General features: G+C 41.2%; 1 long non-coding RNA gene across 1 annotated transcript in view; it reads right to left on the minus strand.

Annotated features, from left to right (window-relative positions):
- Positions 1-671: 671 nt before the first annotated feature.
- LOC133104010 (uncharacterized) overlaps positions 672-22,620 on the minus strand; it is a 41,155-nt gene continuing 19,206 nt past the window's right edge. The window contains exons 2-4 of the long non-coding RNA XR_009703451.1: positions 13,711-13,828; positions 1,842-1,953; positions 672-929 (exon numbers count right to left, since the gene is read on the minus strand). This is a non-coding gene — a long non-coding RNA (uncharacterized LOC133104010). The remainder of the gene's footprint in view (positions 930-1,841; positions 1,954-13,710; positions 13,829-22,620) is intronic.

Here is a 22,620-nt window from a genome sequence, read left to right on the forward strand (position 1 = left end):
TCAGAAGTCACATTACTAATCAGTGAGTAAACAATACTATATAATAGATCAATGTTATAAATTTTGTGGTTTAAATGTGTTATATGCATCTTATTTTTGTCATCTTAATTTATCCATTTTTGATAGAGTTTTGTTAAAATCTCCAATGTTACTGTGTTTGTTCATTTCTCCTAGTAATTCTGCAAGTTTTACTTTTATTAAGCTTAAAGGTTATGTTGTTGAGTGCCTACAAATTCATAATCAGCATAGATTCCTATTGGCTTTTTTTTTCATAATTATATGGTATCTTTTTTTATCCTAATAACGTCTTAAATTTTATTTTGTCAGGTATTACTTTTCTTACACTGGCTTTTTTTTACTAAGAATTTGTTTTGTTTTTCATGACTTTATTTTGAATCTTTCTATGTGGAATTGTTTTAGATTTTTTTTTTGTCTTATGGAAGCAGCCTATTTCAAATTCAATTTTACAAACTGTGATTTTTAATATGAAAGTCTAATCTATTTACATCTTCTGTGAATCTAGTGGGGTTTATTTCTGTCACCTTATTTTTGGTTTGAGATAACCATGCTTTTCCTTTATTGCTGTTTTCTCTTCCTCTGCCTTCTGTTGGTTTGGCAAAATGTTCTATTTTCCCTTTTTTATTTGCTTTACAATGAATTATTTTGCTTGTCTGTTTGTTTTGGGGCCCATCTGGGCCCTAATCTGAAGCTAGGTTCTATTACCAGCAGTCACACTGGGGGCATGGCAGATCCTGGCTCAGATCAATGACCTAGTTTTCACAGCTCCTGGTCGTGCAGATGTGACTATGTCCCCACCTTTCTCAGGCTTCAGCTCGCTAGGAACCCTATTCTCAAGAAAAGACATTCCTAAGTGGAGGTGTCCATCCAAGCATCATCATCTTCTGTGGAACTCTTCCGGTCCTCTTGACCTGGAAGTAACAAAAAACCCTTGTGACTACTGCTTATTTCACATTCAAAGTACAACAAAGTCTTACCTTCTGCTCTGCTCACCATTTCGCTTTTCTATTCATTTCCTTGATTAGGGAAATGCTTGTCTTTTATTTGAGTCCAGCCATGTCTCTTTAAGTACATATTTTTTCTCTCTTGCTGTAGGCCTTGAGCAAAGATGCCATCTTGACCTGAAGACTAGCTATTCTCTTTCTAATTCTATGATTATGGCCAAAACGTCACCCCATCTCACTCAAGACATCCCTTCTGATTCTCAAAAGACTGTTTTGGAAGTCAGAAAGCTGAACATTGACTGTTTCTTCTTTTCATTTTCTCTCTAATGATCTACTTATCCTCAAGGCAATGGAGATGCCTCTTACTGAGAAGATGAAAGATCATGATAAAAATGAAATGATAAAAAGTGAAAGCTCAAAAATTACTACTATGAGATGTTTTCTATATATGTCCTTAATAAGGCATGTGCTTCAAAGCCTAGCTTAAGCCATTCATGTGTGCGTGGAATTAAACATAGACCACTCTAGAAACAATTCAGCTGAGACTGAATTAGTGTGTCTTATTGACTTCCTCTAGCACTTTCTATTCCTGCTGGTGTGTCAGCTACAGGAACCTGAGAAAAATGAGAAGGAGAATGCAGCATTCTTTAGGCTCTGGGGAGTGAGGAGCAGAGAGGAAGAAGAGATGCTAGAAGTGGATTTATCCCCTGGGGACTTTGAACACAAGACCAATTCTTGGCTTTCATGGGTGTGGGTAAAGAGATAACACCTGAGTAGCAAGATAGGAAACCCTCAGATAGGGGAGGGGAGTAAGAGAGAGTGAGAACAAATGTCCCAACGTTTTGAAATACACACTTATGAACCTGTCACTGTGCTTACATCCAAGATCCGTTCCCTCTCCATTCTCTTCTGGTTGACCTTTTGTGACCCTGTGCTCTTCCAGGGCATGCTGAGTGCTCATGTGAACCAGATCCCATGTGGACTTTAATGCCTGTGAAACAAGACACACACAAGGTGGTACCCATGGCTGATGTGAACACATCAATAGCAATCAGTGACTGTGGACTCAGCTTAAAAATTCTATCTCAGTATATATTTTTTAACGTCAGTACACTGGAAATAGGGATAACAAAAACTGAAGCAAAACATGAACAGAATTTTACTTTTAAAAATCATCTTTGGTGGATAGTATGATGACCAGTTTTTTTGTTTTTGTTTTTAATTAATTTATTTAGTTGCATTGAGTCTTAGTTGTGGCAGGCGAGCTCCTTAGTTGCAGCAGGCTGTCTCCTTGGTTGCAGCTTGAGGGTTCCTTAGTTGTGGCTCACTCGCTCCTTAGTTGTAGCATGCAAACTCTTAGTTGCGGAATGCATGTGGGATCTAGTTCCCTGACCAGGGATTGAACCCGGGCCCCCTGCATTGAGAGTGCAGATTCCCAATCACTCTGCCACCAAGGAAGTCCCATGACCAGTTTTATGTAAGCTTGGCTAGGCTACACTCCCCAGTCATTCAATCAAACACTAAAGGTGTTGCCATGATGGTCTATTATAGATGTACTAACTTCTACAACCAGTAGATTTTAAGTGAAGGCGATTATATTCAATAATCTGAATAGGCCACCCCTGATCAGTTGAAAGGCCTTAAAAGCATAACTGATGTTTCCCTGAGGACGAAGAAATTCTGCCTGTGGACTGTAGCTTCAGCTTGTGCCCAGGAATTTCTGGACATCTCTTTCTGATGGGACATTCTATGAATTTTAGAGTTGCCTTGCCAGCCCTCATGATTGCAAAGGCTAATTCCTTATGATAGATCTCTTGATATAGAAGTACGTGTGTTTGTGTATATGTGTGTGTGCCTGTCTGTCTGTCTGTGTGTCCTACTGGATCTTTTTCTCTTGTGGAACCCTGACTGATACAGATTTTTATAGTAGAAGTGTTTTGAGAGGGATAGAATCTTAAGAACGAGGTTTCTAAATTGATTCTGAGTTTTCTGGAATAAATTCTCTAGTTTGATTAGACAAGGACACTAATGAATATTTCTAGTGGTAAAGAGGGTACTGATAATCCACAGTATGATGTGGCAGTAGAGATAGGCAAAATATCACTATTGGATACTATCAAATACCTATAAAAGGTAGGGTTCTGGGTAGCCATGTGTTTGATATTGTATAACATTTTGGACAACCTAAGGAATATAATGGATTTGGCTGGTTGCTCCTACTTGCACTGGAGAAAGTAGGGAAAGGGCAAATGACTTGAAAGGTTCTACACCTTCCCTGAAAGAAAACTTTATCTCCTGTAGCTGCAGTGCTGAGATTTCTAAAAACCAAATCCACAGTCTCATCCTGAGAGTGGCTGAATTATAATGCAGATTGAATTCTCAACCTTATGGATGTCCTCTGTTAAGGTGAGGTCATTGATTAAGAAGGAAAGAGATCCTGAAAATTAGAATCAGGACATATAGAAGATCCCAGTGAACCTGGGTGCATTGAACCCCTAAATTCTGCTGAATCTTCTTTGGCAATAGAAGAGGCCATTTTACTTCTGTTTGAGGAGGTTCAACCTGCTTTGCCTGAAGAAGCTGTAATGAGCTCGCCTGAGGTAGTTGCCTTGAAAGACACTCTTGATTCCTCTCAGGAACTATCCCCGCCATTCATTTTTGCTTCTAGACCTATAACGAGACTCAATTTCCAACTGGTTCCAGAGAATGAGATGCAAAGTGTGACCTGCAATGAAGTACACTACACACCCAAAAAACAGCATGATTTTCTAATTTATACAGACAGATATTTGGGTAATATGTGTCAGGATGGATATTAAGGATGTGGGATAACAGTGTAAGGAATATATAGTTTTATCAGACCTTATTTATTGATATGGGCCCACTAAGCAGAGTTTCTTCATTTAATGTTGCAGCTAAGGGGTTAGAAAATCTCTATCAGTTTGTTTGCTGGTTTGCTGAAACGTGGACCAAAAGGTAACTTATATTAAATGAGGTGAAAATGCCAGGACTGCCTTTTTATGCTGTAGAGGAAGGTATCCAAAGTCCTAGGGAAATTGAAATGTCAGAATGGATTCATCATTTAAGAACTACTCACCCACCTTGGGACCATCCTTTCACCAAATGTGAGAAATATATTTGTGAGGGGAACCCCGCATCCTTGAAGAGCTCTGTTATTGCTCTTCTCTGCAGGTCAGAAATTACCTTGGGAGCTGCTGCCTGCTGCCAAACTCTGATCCCTAAATGAAATGGGGATAATTAGACCCCAGGGTGGCAGGGTCCAAGTGCCACAACTTAATTACCAAATCAAAGTGGGCATGGTTACCATAATGGACAGTGGAATCAAGGCAGTAATAAGAATAATCTGACTGTCTGATGCCTATGATGTTGGCTAATTGATCATGGTGTCCCTAAAAAAGAAATAGATAGGCAGTCTATTAAATTCTTACTTGATTTGTATAAGTGGAGGGTTCTAGGTGAAGTGAATAGAAATCTAATTTATATCACCAAAACAGAGATTCATGTCTCCTCAATCAATTCCCAGATTTGAGTCAATTTTAAGACTCAGAACCCCTTGAATAAAGAGGAGGGCCTGTCTCCTTGAGGAATGACTTCACCTCACTGCCAAAAATTTATACATTTTACTGCAACAGACACTTATGCCAGATATGATTTGCTTTTCCTGAACACAATGGTTCTGCCCAAACTGTGGATGTACAGAATGCCTTATTCACTGTCACTGTATTCCACACAGTGTATCTTCCAGTCAGTCAAGGAACTCACTTCACAGCAAATGAAGTGCAGCCCTAGGCCCAGGATTCTGAAATCCATCATGTTTCCCAGTATACTGAAGCAGATACTTCAAAGAACACTGGGTTGGCCTTTTGAAGATTCAGTGACAGTCCCAGTGAGATGGAAATACCTTGCAAAGCTGTGGTTAATATCTAAATCAGCATCCAATATATGGTGCTGATTTTCTCATAGCCAGGATTGACAGGTCCAGGAATCAAGAGATGGAAATGGGAGAGGTATCACTCACTGTTACTGCAAATGACCCAGTAGCAAAATCTTTGCCTTCTATCTCCATGACCTTATGCTATGATGGTCTAGAAGTCTTAGTTCCAAAGGAAGAAATTCTTCTACTAGGAAACATAAAAAGGATTCCATTGAAACAGAAGTTCAGACTGCCACCTGGCCACTTGGGGCTCCTCTTGCCTCTGAATCAACAGGCAAAGACAATATTACTCTACTGATTGGGGTGATTGATCTTGATTACCAAGTAGAAATTGGGCTGTAATTGGAAGTGAAAAGGAGAATATCTGGAATACAGGAGATCCCTTAGGTTGTCTCTTGGAGCTACCATGCCCTGTGATTCAAGTCAATGGAAAACTACAAAAATCCAATGAAGGTAGGACTGCTAATGGTCCAGACCCTTCAGGAATGCAGGAATGATGGTCTGAGTCACCCCACCAGGCAAAGAATCATGACTAGCTGAGGTGCATGCTGAGGGTAGAGGGAATACAGAATGGGTTGTGGAAGAAGGTACTTTAGCTATGTGGCTAAAACCATGTGACCAATTGCAGAAATTAAGACTTTAACAGTTATAATATGCCTTTTTATTTTGTTATGCACATGTTTATGTGTGTATGAATAGCAAACATTTTTGTCTTTTCTCTCTTACCCCCTTATCTTAAAAGATGTATTAATAATAGTTAACTTTGCACCATTGTATTTAATTTACAGGATACCAAGGAGAAGAGTGAACATCGCCCAAGGACTTTGGATTCTCTTCTGGGGAAAGATTAGAGCACTTTCAGTTGTACACAGGATAGTTAGTTACATCATTTTAGATGGAAGTGTGTCTCTGTTATTGTCTTTATTTGGTTATTAAATATGGTTTAAGGAGATGTGTATGGGCACCAAGTCCATAAGGGGTAGACTGTGATGTTTCATATGTCAAAACTTTGCTAGGCTCCAGTCCCTAATTATTCAACCAAACAGTAATCTGTATGCACCTGACTGTTACAGACAGGCAGAGAAAAAATAAAACCCAACCCCCCAACTTTTCATGTTCCCTTCTAAAATGCATTCGTCTTCCAAAATAAGGGTTATATATACTACTGATTAGTAATAGTTAGATGCTTTATATATAGTGTCTCATTTAATCCTCACCATGGCCTGTGAGAATGAATAATTGGAACACAGAGTGAATAACTAGCTTGAAATCTTTCAGCTACTGAATTCAAGATCAGGATTTAAATTCAAATTGTCTGACTCCAAAACTCAACATTTTCCACTGAGGCACATAGACACTACTATAACTACAAATTTCATAAACACTAAGAAACAGCGTATGCTTCTATGCAAACTGCTCGACCTTGAATTCCATACTTCTTTTTCATGAACCCTTATCTTACTCACAGAGAATGGGAATTTTTTTGTGAACCAAGTGATAGCCTTTAACAGCCTTAAAACTTTTTTGAAAAAAACTTCTGTTTGTTTTGTATTTGAACACTTGCGGAAAGGAAACTGCCTAATTTAAAGAAAACAGGGAGTCAAAGCCACAGCCCAGCCATCTCCCCATTCCTTGTTTGTGTACTTGGGCAAATCACTTAAATCTGCTGAACCTCATTTTTATTCCTCAATAATTAAGAAATAATAATAATAATGAAGAGGTAATAATCCTTATCTAAAATTTTCACAAAATTGTTCTGAAGACTCTTTGAGACACCATAAGCGAAGCTACTGTATACATTTAAGAATTGAATTCAATATTTATCTTTTCTACTGACTTAGACTGCTTGATAATAGTTCTATATCTTGCTCACTTTTGCACACAACCTTATGCAAAATAGTTGCACAATAAATACAGGTTGGATTAGGTGAATAGTAGGCACTAAATAAATAACAGGTGATAAACTCCATAAAGGCACTGGTTATGCGTGTTGTTTTCATTGCTGTATCTCCAGTATCCAATATTATACCAGCATACAATAAAAATAAATGAACAACAATTAAAATAGCATATTGATCAATAGGTCAATTTCCAGGGTCTTTCACTGATGGATGTTGGGAAAGAAACTCTCCAAGCCCATTTACAACTTCCCTTTCCTCACTGTCCCTTTCAAGCTGCCATTATTTATGTTCATCCTTAAATGACCAAACTTCTTAAACGTATAGCCTGAACCACAGCAATCGTTTTTTTACTACCCTTTCTTCACTATCTCCTCCTCCTGAAAATGTGCCCTAAAAGTCAGCAGTGGTCACTGGCAGATGCATTATGAAAGTGTGAGATCCCATTTGACTCTTTTTGGTTTTTTTTTTGCTCTATTTTCCCACTTCAAATGACTTAGATATTTAGATGAATCAGTTTTCCTTCATCTAGGGGATGTGCTGATAACTTGCTAAGAAAAGAATAAACATTTGGAATTACTGTTGTGACAATCAAGTAACAAAAACCTATTAAATATTTGCAAAATGAGTGCCTAAAAGCTTTTAATTTTTTAAGGCTCAATTATCTTCCCTACCAAATTAAGCTTTAGTGAGAAATACTCAGAAAGGTCTAAAACATAGCAAATTTAAATTGCATTATCAGACAGTTTGCTGGTAGCATTCTTGTAAGAAAGAGGGACTTAGATGTTTTTCCTCTAGTAGTTTACAGTCTCTGATTTCCCATTGCTCTTTTTCAGTGCTTTCCACCTCATGGGTTGGTCTCTTGGTCAGCAGGGGGATTGAGATAGAGCTACTTGGTGCATGGTAACCGTGTTATCTTCCCCAGAGCTCAGCGCTGCCACCCCACGTACTGTGGCCAAGATGAAGTTAGAACTCTAATGAACCCAACAGTATCCTTTGAAGGAAGGAAGGAAGGAAGGAAGGAGGGGGCGGGGGGGAGGGAGAAAAGCTGAAAGAGGAAATATTTAATTTCCATGAAGATGTTCATACAATATTTAATAGCAGAAGAGATTCTCACAAAATTCTAAAATACCAAGACGTAAATTACTCATCCTAATATTTAAGACTTATGCTTCCATGTTAAACTAATAATTTTCAGGGTGAAGAAGCAGGAAATAATGGAAACTTCTATCAGGTCAATAAGGTGTTTTTTTTCCTTTCCTTCTTGTTTAATATAAACAGCCCATGACTCCTGGGATAGTTAAGTAAGACCCCCTCCTCCCCAATGATTGCCTAATGAGCCACAGAGCTCTCTCTGTCAAGAGCTCTTGGAAGAACATGTAGGGTTGAGAAGCGCTATCCTGGGCCTGGCAGCTCAGCTCCCGAGACGTGAGTTCTGATGGCAGAGGCACCCGTGGGGCCGGAGAGAACCCAACGTGAGCCTGAGCAGGTTAGCCTTCACTTTGGAGAAAATGCAGAAGTTCCAGGAGAATTTTCACCAAACTCAGGCTCTAGATACGGGGTTCCCTTCTCCTGTGCTAGACCCCATGTGAAACTGCTGCGGTGGAACAAAAGAGATCTCCAAACTTACTCTTTTCAAAATCCATATCTCTGATGGCTGGAGGAGCCAATGCTAGGAGCCGCATCTTCCACCTTAGACTGTAGGTGCTCGTCACTGGAAGTTACAATGCCTGCAGCACTGCTGTCCCCGTCACTCAAACACAAGAAAGAGGCTCAAGTTTCTGAACTTGAGCTTTCTCATCTATAAGAAGGTGAGTGGGAACAGACAGGTGAATTGTAAGATCACTATTATGTGACAGCTCTATTTTTGACCAAAGACAAGCCTGCTGAGTTATTATTTTCCAGCACGTTCACTCCTGGGAGTCCAGTGGTTTGGGAGGGAGAGTAGGAATACGTGGATTTTCCTTTGTCTGAGTCCAGGGGGCAGCAGCGTCTCAGGTAAAGAGAGGCCAGTGAGGATAAATGGCATATAGGAAATACTGTATCTTCCAACCTCTTAAACCCTGAGGTGAGGAGACGTGTCCACCAAAATGAATTTTTTTAAAGAAACAAAATCTTCTGAAATCATGTGCTAGTTCTAAAGAAACTCTGGCTCCCAGGAGATCCTCAGAAAATAAAACTCACTGGTGCAATGATAATATTTCTCCTGAAGGGTTTCCCTTCGATTTTCTTGGGTGGGTTTTTGGTGAGAGCAGAAACCTCTTTCTTGGCATCCTCTTTCTTGATGACAAGGACTTTTTATTTTTCCAAGATGTGCCTGGCAAGCCCCAAAGCCAGGGAAACAAGATTGGGAGGCCTGATGTTACACAATGCGTTACAAGTGAGACCCAAAGCTGTTCTGGTTTCCTGGTTCCTCCTGACCCAACACAATGCGTCGTCAGCACTCAGGAGTTTCCCACCTAGTAGCAAATCTGCATCTTGACTCTATTTTTCCATTTTCATTAGTGGGAAGGAAGGAAGGTAACTCAGTAGCTGAAGACTCAGAGGATTCTAAAGGAATTGCCAACATTTTTTTCCCCCGTGTGGCTTTAAGCCCAGTGCTTGCAGCAGAAGCCTTTGAAATCCTTGCAGCTTAGGAAGCTGAGGTTTCTGAAGGAATGAATATGCATGGTGCGCGTAATCTACAATTTATTAGCCTGCTTCGCTGGTCATTATTGAGATTTGACTGTAATGCTCAGTGGCACTAACGTCCTCTCCACATCTCCCTAATAACATTTACGGTCAGTAATAATATTAGCTCAGTCCTTGAGCTGTGCTCTGCGGAATGAATCTGCCCAGGCTTATCTTGTCTCGTTACTCCTAACAGGGGTCCCGGAGTCATATCACACTCCAGTGACACGCCATACAGAGCGACATCTTTTAAATGTTTTCTCTGACAGATTTCACTTGAGATGCTAGCCTTTTCATTAGTGCGACACACCAGGAAGTGACAGATTATAGAGGAAGCGCTGCTTCTCCAGGCGAGCATGGTAGTAGTAGGACGTCCCAACAGTACTGAGGGACTCGAGAAGACATCCATGAGTATGTCCAGGAAAGGCTCTTTGAAGATGTTCCCTCAGCCCAGGTGGGCACTGTGGGTGCCCCTTCCAGATGCTCTCCTATGACTCTTATCAGCATTGTGCACCCATTCTCCAGCTCTGCATGCTTTGCTAGTCATGGTTGTCTCCTGTCTCGGTGGGCAGCGCAGCTGCGCAGACCTGCCTCGAAAAGGAGCCCAAGCTGATGACTGACAGGTACAGAAGCAAAAAAGCCCAACCTCCTTGCCTTGAGTTGACATTTATGCTCCAGAGCCCCTTGCAGGACCCAGCTGTGGCTAGGGTTTCACTTGCAATCACACCCATGCTTGGCTTCCTCCCTCTCCCTTTCCTGTTTCCCATTACTGACCGGCCTCTCTAGGGAGCCCTTCCTTGATAAATCACTTTCACAGGAACGTTTGGCTCAGAGTCTGCTTCTGGGAGAACCTGATCTCAGATGCATCAGGCAGGCCCCTGACTCTCCAGCTGTGCGCAAGCCTCGTGGCCATTCTGCTTCTGAATGCGTCTCTCTACAGCAAGAAAATCTCCTGGCAGCCCAAACGGTGTGTCCTCCCAAACCTCTCCGCCTCCACTCAAGGCCCAGGGCCTGCCAGCCTTCTGTCCAGAACAGCCTAAAGGAATCTGCATTTTTTGGATTGCTTACCACTGTCATTTATGTAAATACTTCCATTTTTCTCTTTGCACCAACCATTTCAAGTACATATTAGTAGAACCATTTTGTAGTTTTAGGAAACTGAAGTTCAGAAAGGTTATAAAAACCGAACAAATTCCCACACTCAAAAGATGCGAGGCCTTTAACCCAAGCTTTTAACTCCAAGTCCAGTGAATTTTTCACATCCTACAATGGCCCCGCTACAGCCAGGACATGATGTTCCCAACTGAGAGTATCAGTAATGTTGACATGACCACATCATGACCGTGGTCATCCATATCCCCTCTGTTGACTAACATGAGTGACTTGTTTTTTACCAATGACAATCCTAGCTTCACTTTGGTCCTCCTGCCTTCTAGACAAAATTTACCCGAATTTCTTGGCAGTATCTAATCTAGAACCAGCCCCTGCTTCCTAAATTTCTCCTTAGATTCATCATAAGCCCAAACTGTATCAAGAGCCTTCTCCCCACCCCTGCTTACTGCAATGCTCCCAGGCTTTCTCTGAATTCTATTCTCCTTTGCTGCAGCTGCCTAACCAAACCTAACTTTGTTTACTTTAGGTATGTTCCTTATGGTATCATCATCCAGATTTCATCACCCATCAAGTTATTTTCCAAAATAATTTCTTGTGAATAATTATGCTGTTGACTAGCACGATGTTTCATGAAAGTTTACGCGTTATTAATTGCAAAATGCACATGTAACACTAAAAGGAAGAAAACGGCTGCCAGTTAAATTATGACACCATGCCTTTATGATAGTCTTGTACAACACATGAATCAGTCACATCAGCTTCCTGTGGCTTTATTTTTTCACGTATTCCAAGAGATGTGACCATTTCCCCGACTTTAGTTGCATTGGTTGGCGTGGGATAGGTCACATTTTTTTTCCCTTGTACCTCAATAACAAATCTTCACTACTTTACTTGTGAAAATCTTCCTTTCTTTATTCACATAAAGCAATTGGTGTGGCTTTGCAAGAAAATATGGAATTGCGTTCATTCTTCTAACATCAAATATTTGCTTCATTAATATATAATTTATACCCCAAAGCTCTAGTGTGCATTTCTGCCTTCAGAATATTTCACTTCAAGATCAAGTTATTGAAGACAATTAAACAGAACACAGATAGTACCAACATGACACATAAAGTAAATGAATGGATGACCAAGTTTTTGTAGGCACATGCAATGCTGCTAGGTCCCAACTTTGACCTAACCCCCAGGGATTATAAGAAGTGAGATGCATCATGACTCTGGCAATATCAGAATGTGGAAAAGCATGCACCTTAGTATCGATGAAATATATGAAGGTAGCTGCAGTTAATTTTTATTTTGAATAGAATTTCCATCCTACTAATTTACAATTAAGTATAAAATAGAAAAAGACCATTTTTAAAAGGAGCAGAAGTAAATAAGAATGGTGTTAAACTTTCTCTCAACTAAAGGAAACATGTGAAGGCACATAGTTTTTCTTCTTTTAGAAAAGGAAAACACATTTACATCGATAGAGACTAAATATTCCTAGGACCTACACCTAAGTAGTGATGTTAGTAATATTGCCTTTCAATACATATTCAATTATGGTTTTGAAGAAAAATGATCAACTCCCAATAAATGATGTAATGAATGTAATGAATATTAATATACATAGACAGGGGCTTCCCTGGTGGTGCAGTGGTTAAGAATCTGCCTGCAATGCAGGGGACACGGGTTCGAGCCCTGGTCTGGGAAGATCCCACATGCCGCGGAGCCGCTGGGCCCGTGAGCCACAGTTACTGAGCCTGCGCGTCTGAAGCCTGTGTTCCGCAACAAGAGAGGCCGCGATAGTGAGAGGCCCGCGCACCGCGATGAAGAGTGGCCCCCACTTGCCACAACTGGAGAAAGCCCTCGCACAGAAACAAAGACCCAACACAGCCATAAATAAATAAATAAAAATTAAGTGAAACTGTTTATTAAAAAAAAAAAAAAAGGAAGGCATTTCTTTAAAAAAAAATATATATATATATACATAGACGGGTGAGAAAGGGAGATGTCTGGGTTAGATGGAAAAGGATTTGCCTAGATTCCAGCCCTTGCCAGAAGTCAACTGCTTACAAAACATCCCAACCCTAGTGACCCACTCCATCGCACTCAATACTGGGTGACCTACTTATTCCTTGTAAGAGGTCAACCCTTAGCATATATAGTAGGTACTATTGGTGCCTCACCCAAACCTCATTTTATGGCCTGTTTAACCCCTCCCCCAGATGCTGTGAGTACTGGATGCTAATGGCTCAGAGCAGCCCTCTACTTTAATTGGCTTTTGACAACTGAAATCACTTCACCTGTATGTAGGTAGACTGAGAGGTAAGTAGGGAGGTTGGTCATTCCCCCATGCCCCGAAATGGCCAGCAGCCAATGTTTTCAGCCAAGGACAGTAGGGGGCAAGTACAAATCGACTCTCCTTGCCTCAAGGTGGAAATTACTCTGTGGTGCAATTCATGCTCTAGAACTCCCCAGACAATGAGGCTTAAAGCTAGAATCATATTCTTACTTGACCCCATCCCCTGCCTTAACTTGCTGCCTTTATTCCCCTCACCCATGTCTCCCTTGAGAGACCACCTCTCAATAAATTGCCTCCACAAGAATCCCCATCTCTAGCTCTAGACCCAACGGAACCTAAGACAAAAGTAAACCCCATCCCAAGGGTCTCTGCATTTTCATATTGAACTTATTCTTTCCCTCTTTCTCTCCCTCCCTCTCTCTCTCTCTCTCTCTCCATGTGCACTTAATTCTGCTCACAGACCCTAAATCAGGAAGAAAAGCCTGGCTTCACCTTAGCTACACTAACTCTGCATCTGCTCTTACCCCGTCTCATGAACAGGAAGAGAAACTTCAAGTTACAGTCTCCGTCCATCCACCCTGGAGTAAGGAAATAAAGAGATGGAGACTTCTCAGGCACTGACTAGAGATCATTCCAGAGCTAATGGAGATATTCTTTTGGAAAAGTCAGTTTTGAAACACTAGGCTTTGCTGACATTCATCCACCCCTTTAGTAAGTTTCATCCTCATGTGTTGTTTTAAAAGGAGGCTCTTTTGAGTCCGGTCATCTCTCTCTCCACTTCCCCTTCCCTTAGGCCAGTTATGCTGTCATTGGCAGACTTACCTGTGCAAGCTCGGTTCCCCCTGGGCCTCCTCCCCTCCTCAGTGTGCTTGTTTTTCATAAGTCCTTTCTTTTTCCACATTCAGCGACGATATGTAGGTTGCTTTTGCTATGGACAGTTCTGAAAACAAAGCCCCAAAGAATTTGATTCAAACTGTCACTGTGTTGGAGAAAAAAAAAAATATCTTTTTGAATCAGAGACCTAGAAATTTCTTTGAGGCAATGTTTAAGCTTATTTATCCTCCTTTCCTAATACCTTATTTCCATCAAAAAAATACTTTCTGCTGTTGATTTAATTATCATTGTCTCACAGTCACTTAATAGATAGATGTTCAGCTTACAGTACTCTATATTCAATTCCTTAAGATTTTTCAACTCTTTAAATTCCACTCTGTTCCTTCCACATCATTTATGCTGAAAGGTTTATCTTTTTCTTATATTTGGTCCCTGATTTATAGTGCCCAAACTCTCTTAGGAGATTTATAGAAATATAGATTTTATATTTAAAAAAAGCTTAGAAGAAATAAATTCTCTGAAACCCACTGGGTTGGGAGTTCTTTTTCATCCAGCTAGTTTCTCTTCTTTTTGATTTTATAAAGGGTAGAGATTTTGGTAATATCTTAAACTCCTAAATAAGCAGAAGGGAGCCCAGTTGCTCAGTCAATGATGAAATCATGGACCTTGGACCCAGATCAGCTCAACTAGGGGATCACAGCCTCTGACCAGCCTCTCCGTCCTGTCTCCAGGCCATTTGAATCTTCTTGCCTTCTCCCATATCCTCAAAGTGTTAAGGAGAGACTAGAAGTGGGTTTAAATCAGGAGTCAAAGACTTTCTGTAAAGGGCCTCTGGATAGAAGAAAAAGTGGGGGGAGGGCATCAAGGGAGAACATCAATCATTAAGAAGCTAGATCAGGGGAGGGGAAGGGAACTAACATTTGTTTGACCACTGGGTGCCAATCACATCATTTTTTCATTCTTCTCAAGAGCCCTGTAAGGTACAAGATATTATTATTGTTTTTATCATTTTCAAAATGTGGAACTGAAGCTTAGAGTAACTGAGTAACCCACTCAGGGATGATTAGTTGATAAGCAGCAGAGCTGAAACTCAATCCTACATCTCTCTTTTCCCAAGTCTGTTCCGTACCCTCCAGTGGCCATTCTTCCTTTTACCATAGCTCCAAAGGGGTCTGAGATCCCAGACCTCTTTGAGATTCTGTTGCAAGCTATGGATCCCAGGGGAAAAAAATACTCCTGTGTAATTTTGTACACAATTTCAGGAGCTTCACATTAATTTGCATGAAAAGTCAGGGCCTTCACAAATCCCTCCAGGTCCTATTAGCCAGAGATATATTCCTTCAGAGAGAGTTGCTTTAGAAGCCTGAAATTATGTCAGGTACCAGCTGCCTACTGACCCTGAGACCCAGCACATTAATTCTGGGTGGCCCCCAAGATACAAGCCAGCCCTGCAGTTGTGTTGGATGGAGAAAAGGAGGATGAGAGAGGGTAAACCTTTTCTGGAAATTTGCTTTTATGATTTTTTAGATTTTATTATACAATTGCCATGTGCTAGACAGTGGGCTTCATATCTTAGATGCACTATGTCACTCATCACGACTCCAGGAGGTAGATTGATTACTACAGCAGTGTATGAAGGAGGATATTATGGTCCATGAAAGAGGCAAAATGACTTAAGTCACACCCGTAGCAGAGAAAGGATTCAAACAAAGGAAGTTTATTCTCTAGGGTATGTGCTCTTAATCACTTACACTTCCAGAAAGCTTTCCATAGACCTGTAGGTAGAGATAGGCAGAATTCTCTGTGACCTACATAAAAACACCTGCAACCTCTGTGATGAAAATTTATAATTTAAAGTGCCTGGTATTTTTGCTGTAGACATTGTCATTATTAAAAATGTGAAAGTAAATATTTATAAACAGCTGGTAGGGAAACTAGACTTCTGGAGAGGAATTTTGAGCTCAAATTGCTGCTCTGAGGTTTTCTTTTAAAAATGGAAATATGGAGACTGACACTAAATAGAAACCTTCCTCCTATTCAAATGCTTGCCTCTCACCACCCAGCTAAGGCTCCTCTAGAATTCAGCACTGGGTCCTCAGGAAGACAACAGCTTTGAAAAAGTTTAGCCACAATGAAATTCTACTGCTCACCCACTGCAATAGTAAAGCAATCAAGACTAGTAATACCAAGCATTGGAAAGGATGTGGAGCAACTGGAACTCTCAAACACTGCTATAGGAAGTGGAGAATGGTATAGCTCCTTGGCAAAATTGATGAGTAGCTCCTAATAATGTTAAATTCGTACACCTGCCCTATGACCCAGCAATTTCGCTTCTAGGTACTTCCTGAGACAAATGATAACATAGAGCCATACAAAGAAATGTGTAAGAAGATTCATTGCAGCTTTATTCATAAGAGCCACAAATCGGACACAACCCAAACGTCTATCAACTGATGAATGCTTAAACAAACTGTGGTATAGCCACACAATGGCATGCTGCTCTATAAACGGAATGAACTGCTATTACTACTGATAATATACTACTACATGGATGGACATCAAAAACATTGTTCTGAGCAAACGCAGCCAGACAAAAAAGACTGTATCATTTCATTTATGTGACACTCTAGAAAATGCAAACTAATCTATAGTGGCAGAAAGTAAATCAGTGGTTTCCTTTGATGGATGAGAGATGGAAACAAAAGGGCATGAGGGGATTTGTTGAAGTGATAAGTGTATCTGCCCCTGGTTCTGTATCCTGACGGGTGGTGGATGGGTACCATGGAAGTATGTACTTGTCAAAGCTCATTGATCCATATACTTAAAAACTGTGCATTTTATTGTCTGTAAATTATACCTTAATAAAATAGGAGTACTGGAAGGAAAACAAACAGTATGGATGATGTAGGTCCATCCTTGTTGGGCTCAGCTGATGACCCAGCGTCCTAAGGCACAGGCCTACACAGAAGTTTACCTCCGACACTTAGGAGAATCCAGGCAGGAAACAGACGTACCACCCCACTTTTCAAGCTCACCGAATGAAGCTACCAAAAGGGGCAATCTTTACATGCTTCCAAATTCCAAAAAGCAGTGAGGATGGAAATAATCTGTCTTGACTTTCTCTGTGTTTAGTTCCTGGAGTCCCAGACCTGAGGAATGACTGTGAAATTCTTACTGTGGCACTTTGTTCTTACTGTTTGGATTGAATTTCCTTCCTGGTTGATCTGGTACTGGTTTGGACTACATTTGGGGATTCGACATACCTGGGGCTGCAGTGGAAAGGCGCATGCCGTTACAAGAAAGTACATATTTTCGGTGGGACCTCTCCCTCGGGGATTCTGATAAGCCCCCTCCTCAGTAGCAGCACCGCCCCTCCCCCAACCAGGGAAATGTATTGAGCAGAAGAGCAGGGGTCCAAGTAAAGGTCAAGCCCCATTGGCCTTCTCTGCCAATTTTGATGCGCCTTCCAAGGTGACTAACCCTCTAACACACCTAATGAATTTAGAGACACATTAGCTTGATTTGCATAATAATATTTTTTTAAACACAGGGTTGCTTTGAAGAGTTAATTGCCTTCCCTGTTTTCCTTCCTGGAACTGAACTGCGGCAGCGCTACCAATGCGCTCCAAATACCCTCCCAGAGAGCCCCGCGGAGGCAAACTTGGCGGAGGAGAGAACACAGAACAATCCACACCTTGCAAATGCTAAGAGGAAGAGCAATCTGGAATTTGCTGGCAAGTCAATCCGTAAAGCATGATTGGGGAACAGGGCAAGAATCTTAAAAAACATTTTGCCTGGGTGAAAATACATTCCCCTCTCCTGGAAAACAATGCCGTGTGTGGTTTTTCTCGCCCTTCTGCAGGCCGCCTCGTCCTTCGGAGAGCAGAGTTGCCAGGGGACAGAAGGCCTCGAGGTGGTGGTTGACAGGCGGCCAGCGGGCCCGCGCGGCTCTGCAGCGTGGCAGGCGGCCAGGACCCGGAGCAGCGCAGCCTTCCTCAGAGCACCTGTCATCCTTCCCTCTGCATCGGGAACGCGCCACCTTCCCCCACCCCACGCTGCTTTTCCCTGCGGGGCTCCATGTTGTCTTTCCGGATGGCAGATGCCCGCTGCCTCCCTCCCAGCAGCTGTGGGCGCTGGGGGAGGGGAGGGCCTTGTCAAGCGCATCCTTCGCCCTGGCACGCCCCTGCGTCCCAGGTATCAGTCAGCAGCAGGTGCTGTGACATGATGACAAACACTCAGGTCCTCGGTGACTGGATGCGTCACGCGCTGTGTCTGAGAGTCGCCGACACCTCATCAATCATGGCCTTGATTAGGCCGCTCAGGGTCTCCGGCCTCAACTTTGGGCTCGGAACAGAATTTACTGCGAGCTGAACAGCCTTATTTCCAACGTGGGCGTAGGCGCCTTGTTTACAAGAATCTCATCATCCAGCCAGAAGATCACATTTGCACTCAAACGGGCCAACCTTTTCTCTTGTCAATACTGCAGTTAGGTGTGCGTCAGGTGCAAGAATTTGCTGGGGAGTTTTGCTTTTCTCGGTCCCCCTACCATTTTCTACAAAGATGCATTTTGTTGGCGCTCCAGTGCTGTATTTAGGGAAGGCTGTGACTGTCCATGTATGATCACTAATGAACAGTAGATCTTCTCATGGAAAGGGAAGAGAGGAAAGGATTCAAAGTTTCTCTGGTGATGATTAAAAGCTTCGTCCTAACTAGCTGCCTCATCAAAGAGGCTGCTTATCCAATACCATTGATTAAGCTGGTAGTCTGTGTCCAGCCTTGTGTCCAGCCTCTTTGAGGGCCCACAAGTAAGAAAAATATGATTGTTGCCCAGGAGAACTTCAAAATCTAGGGAGATAATTATACAAATATTTATGTAGCAAAATGCTGAACAGACTTCTTTGCCTGCTACTGAAGGCATTCTAGGGCCTGACCACAGTAGACAGGTCCTCACATGACTATCCTGTGCATTCCGAGAACATCCCTTATGCTTTCTTCCTCTAGACTTGAGCTCATGGCACTGTACTCATCTGGGGTCCCATTTTTCACATATTTCTCTAAATCAGAGGTCAGCAAAGCTTCTTCTGTAAAAGGTGAGATCATAAACATTTTAGGCCTCGTGAACCAAGAGGCAAAATCCAGCAACTATTCTTGCTGAAAGGTTAACAGTCTTGTTTACATTTTACATTTAAGAGTGTAAAAACCATTTTTAGCTAATAGACCATACAGAAATAAGCGGTGGGCTGGATTGCTGACCCCAATCTACATCTCGTTTGTCTTTGAAGACCCAGCTCAAACGCCAGTTGCTGTGTGAAATATATTTGATCCGCCTCATCTGAAATTCTCCTCTCTCTCAGGAATGTCTAATTTACACAATTTGTCAAGATGTATTCTTAAATTTATGAATGCATCTACCAGGAGTATGGTTAGAAGAGAAAATAGAAATTGTAAAATCAGACAGAGTAACATTCAAATTCTGATTTCTCAACTTATAGTTGATTGGCACTGTGAAAGCGACTTAAATTCTCTAAGAAGTTTATTTAAAAAAAAAATCAGAATATGTTTATATCTGTGTAGGAGTCGCTTTTTTCCATTTCCTTACCTAAATTTTCTAAAATTATTTACATCAAATATGTATCCCTTTTATAGTACAAATATGCCAATTACCTAATCCATAGGGTTACAGTATTTGTATTTAAAAAATGATTATCTCTGAAATGTTATAAATGCTCAGTAAATATTTTCTTCCATCTCTTCATGAATTCTTTCTATATTCTTATCAAGGGTCTATGTCTTACGTTCAATACTAAATTGCATTTTGTTTAGGACAAAGATGCCACCTTGAACTTTAAGCCCTCCACAATACTTGAGATCTTGCACTTGGCTGGTGGTCGGAATCATTTGCTATTAATTTAAATGGTACCCCCCAAACTGTTTTACACTAAATCCCTTCAAAATAATTGTCTCTATTCATTTCTTTTTGCTTGCCCTACTACTCAATCTAATTCAATCTGTCTTCTCTCTCCATCACTCAATCCACCTCCATGTCTCTAAATCCAGTGAACATATTTCAGGGCTCATCTTATTTGACTTTTCATTAGCATTGGATTCAAACACATCCTTCTTTTTGATACTTCCATCTCTTTGAACTCCACAATGTCAGGATTTCCTGGGTTTTCTCCTTACTCCCCTCTCTCTCCATTTCTGTCTCATCTGCAGGATCTTTGTCATTCAGAGAGCATTAACCATTGGCATTTCTGAAGATATAGCCCTTGCTATTATCTCTCTGCATTTCCACCCATGTCCCTGGTTTCAAATGACATCTATATACAGATGTGTCACTAAATTTAATCTCTCCCCTAGATCTCTAAGTTCAAGCTCAATCATCTCACTCAGAGACCCCTCAAGGTCAACATGACCAGGACTAAATCCATGATCCATGCTAATCCCTCAAGCTTGCCACCCAGTTGCAAAGGGGAGAAGAAGAGATGAATAGTCAGATCCCAGATTATCTTTAGGGCAGTGAAACTATTCTGTATGATACTACAAAGATGGGTACCTGTCATTATACATTTGTCAAAACCCAGAGAATGTAAAAGAGTGAATGTTAATGTAAACTATGGACTATGAGTGATAATGATGTGTCAATGTAAGTTCCAAGATTTTAATAAGAGGACCACTGTGGCACAGGCTGTTGATAGTGGGAGAGGTTGTATGTATTTGGGTGTAGGGATTATACAGTAACTCTCTGTACTTTCTGCTCAATTTGGGTGTGAACCTAAAATGGTTTTAAAAAAATAAAGTCTATTAATTAAAACCAAAACCAAAACCAAAACTCTAGTGTCATTTATTCTGGGCAGAATCAAGCCAAAGTTAGACTTCACATAAATCCACATCTTTTGCTTACTTTCTTCTCCTGCCCTATCCCACCCCCTGTTTTCTTCTGAGATCATTCCCTCAATAAATCACTAAGGCAAAAATCCCTCTCTCAGGCTCTGCTTCCAGAGAACCAACCTTAGGCAGAGCTGTAGGCGTGGCATGCATTTTCACTGACCTGTCCAGACTTTTTCGTCTGCTTAGAAGAGCGGGACATGGCAGAGTGATTTTTGATGGAAGATGAAGAGACTTAACAGATGTCTGAAATGTAGGTGCTGACAGGAAAATACGGGCCTGAAGAGAGTTGAAAAGAAATCTCATCCACATTACCACCACCACACCTAGAAGATGGTAATGTGCCAAAGACAAATCTCACCTGCTTTAAAGACTTGTCTGGGTGCCTGCTCCTAACTCTATGGGAAGGAAGCAAATGCTGTCAATTCCTTTCACTCACTGTGTTTGCTTTCTGTGGCTGCTATGATAAATTACCACAAACTGGCTGGCTTAAAACAACAGAAACGTATTCTTTCGTAGTTCTGGAGACCTGAAGTCCAAAATCAAAGTGTTGACAAAGCCATACTCTCTCTGGAGGCTCTAAGGGAGAACCCTTCCTTGTCTCTTCCAGTGTTGTGTGGTCACAGGCAATCCTTGGCCTCCTTGGCTTGCGGCCATATCACTCTACTCTCTGCCTCTGTCTTCATGTCACTTTCTCTGTGTCCATCATCTCCTCTGTGTGTCTCTTACAAAGACACATTTCACTGAATTCACCCAGATAATCCAGGATGATCTCAAGGTCCTTAAGTTAATTACGTCTGCAAAGATCCTTGTTCCAAATAAGGAAACATGCACAGATTCCAGAAATTAGGAAGTGGACATATCTTTTGTGAGGGCACCATCAGTCCACTCTACTCACTAATTTTTCCCCTAATTCTATATAATAATATTTCCTATGCTTATATATCTGTTTACAGTCTGCCCAGTTCTTTCAATTAAACAGCCTATCAATTACCATAACAAATAAGCATAAGAATAAGAATACCTATTATTTAACACATTTTTCTTATGTCCCAGACACACCCTGTGTTGGGTTATTATTCTTATTTTATCGTTAAGGAAACTGAGGCTGGTGTGGGCTTTAATTTTTCACCTTTAGTATTTCAAACTTGGTATCGCCACTGGGTGTCTCCTGCAGGAGCTAGAACGAGAAGGGTCTCCAACAAGAACGCATTCACCTTGCTCCCTGGGTTAGTGTTCTGAGTGTAATGCGAATAGCAATATTCTTAGATGCAAAGTAGATCACGAAGCATTTGGCTGGCACCTGTACTGTGGAGTGGTGCAGGAGAAAGAACCAGGGCTCTGGGTCTCACACAGGTAGCTGGAGTCCCCACTGTGATCTCTGACTAGCTTCCTGAATTGGGGCAAGTCGCAACATTCCTCTAAGGCTAATTCCTAACACATTAAATTAGGATGCTCCCACATTGCTCATGTGGCTGTTGAAGGAACAACTGAGTTAAAAGCAAAATCACCTTTACCAGATTAATTATATGTTAACATATAATTATATTAATGTTACACCAATTCCCATATCCTTCCTTATGTATTTGCAGACCACAAGAAAGAAGGCACCCAGGATAGCTTCGCATTCTCTATTTATTAATTCTCGACAAAGATCTCCCACTCCTGCGAGCTGGCTCCCTCCTGCACCGCACGGCTGGGAGAGAAAACTTGGAAATTTTGAGAATAGAAATGTTCCCGTCTCATCTCAATCAATGCTTTTATATGAGTTTATATAAGTGCCTACTTTTATATAAGTCCTTTGCTTCAGTCACCCACAAAACACCCATTTCTTTTCTTTTTTTTAACTTTTATATTGGAGTATAGTTGATTAACCATGTGATAGTTTCAGATTACAGTAAAGTGATTCAGCTGTACAATACATAGACATGTATCTATTCTTTTTCAAATTCTTTTCCCATTTAGGTTGTTACATAATATTGAGCAGAGTTCCCTGTGCTGTACAGTAGG

The sequence above is a fragment of the Eubalaena glacialis genome, chromosome 13 (assembly GCF_028564815.1).
Source record: "Eubalaena glacialis isolate mEubGla1 chromosome 13, mEubGla1.1.hap2.+ XY, whole genome shotgun sequence".
NCBI lineage: Eukaryota > Metazoa > Chordata > Mammalia > Artiodactyla > Balaenidae > Eubalaena > Eubalaena glacialis.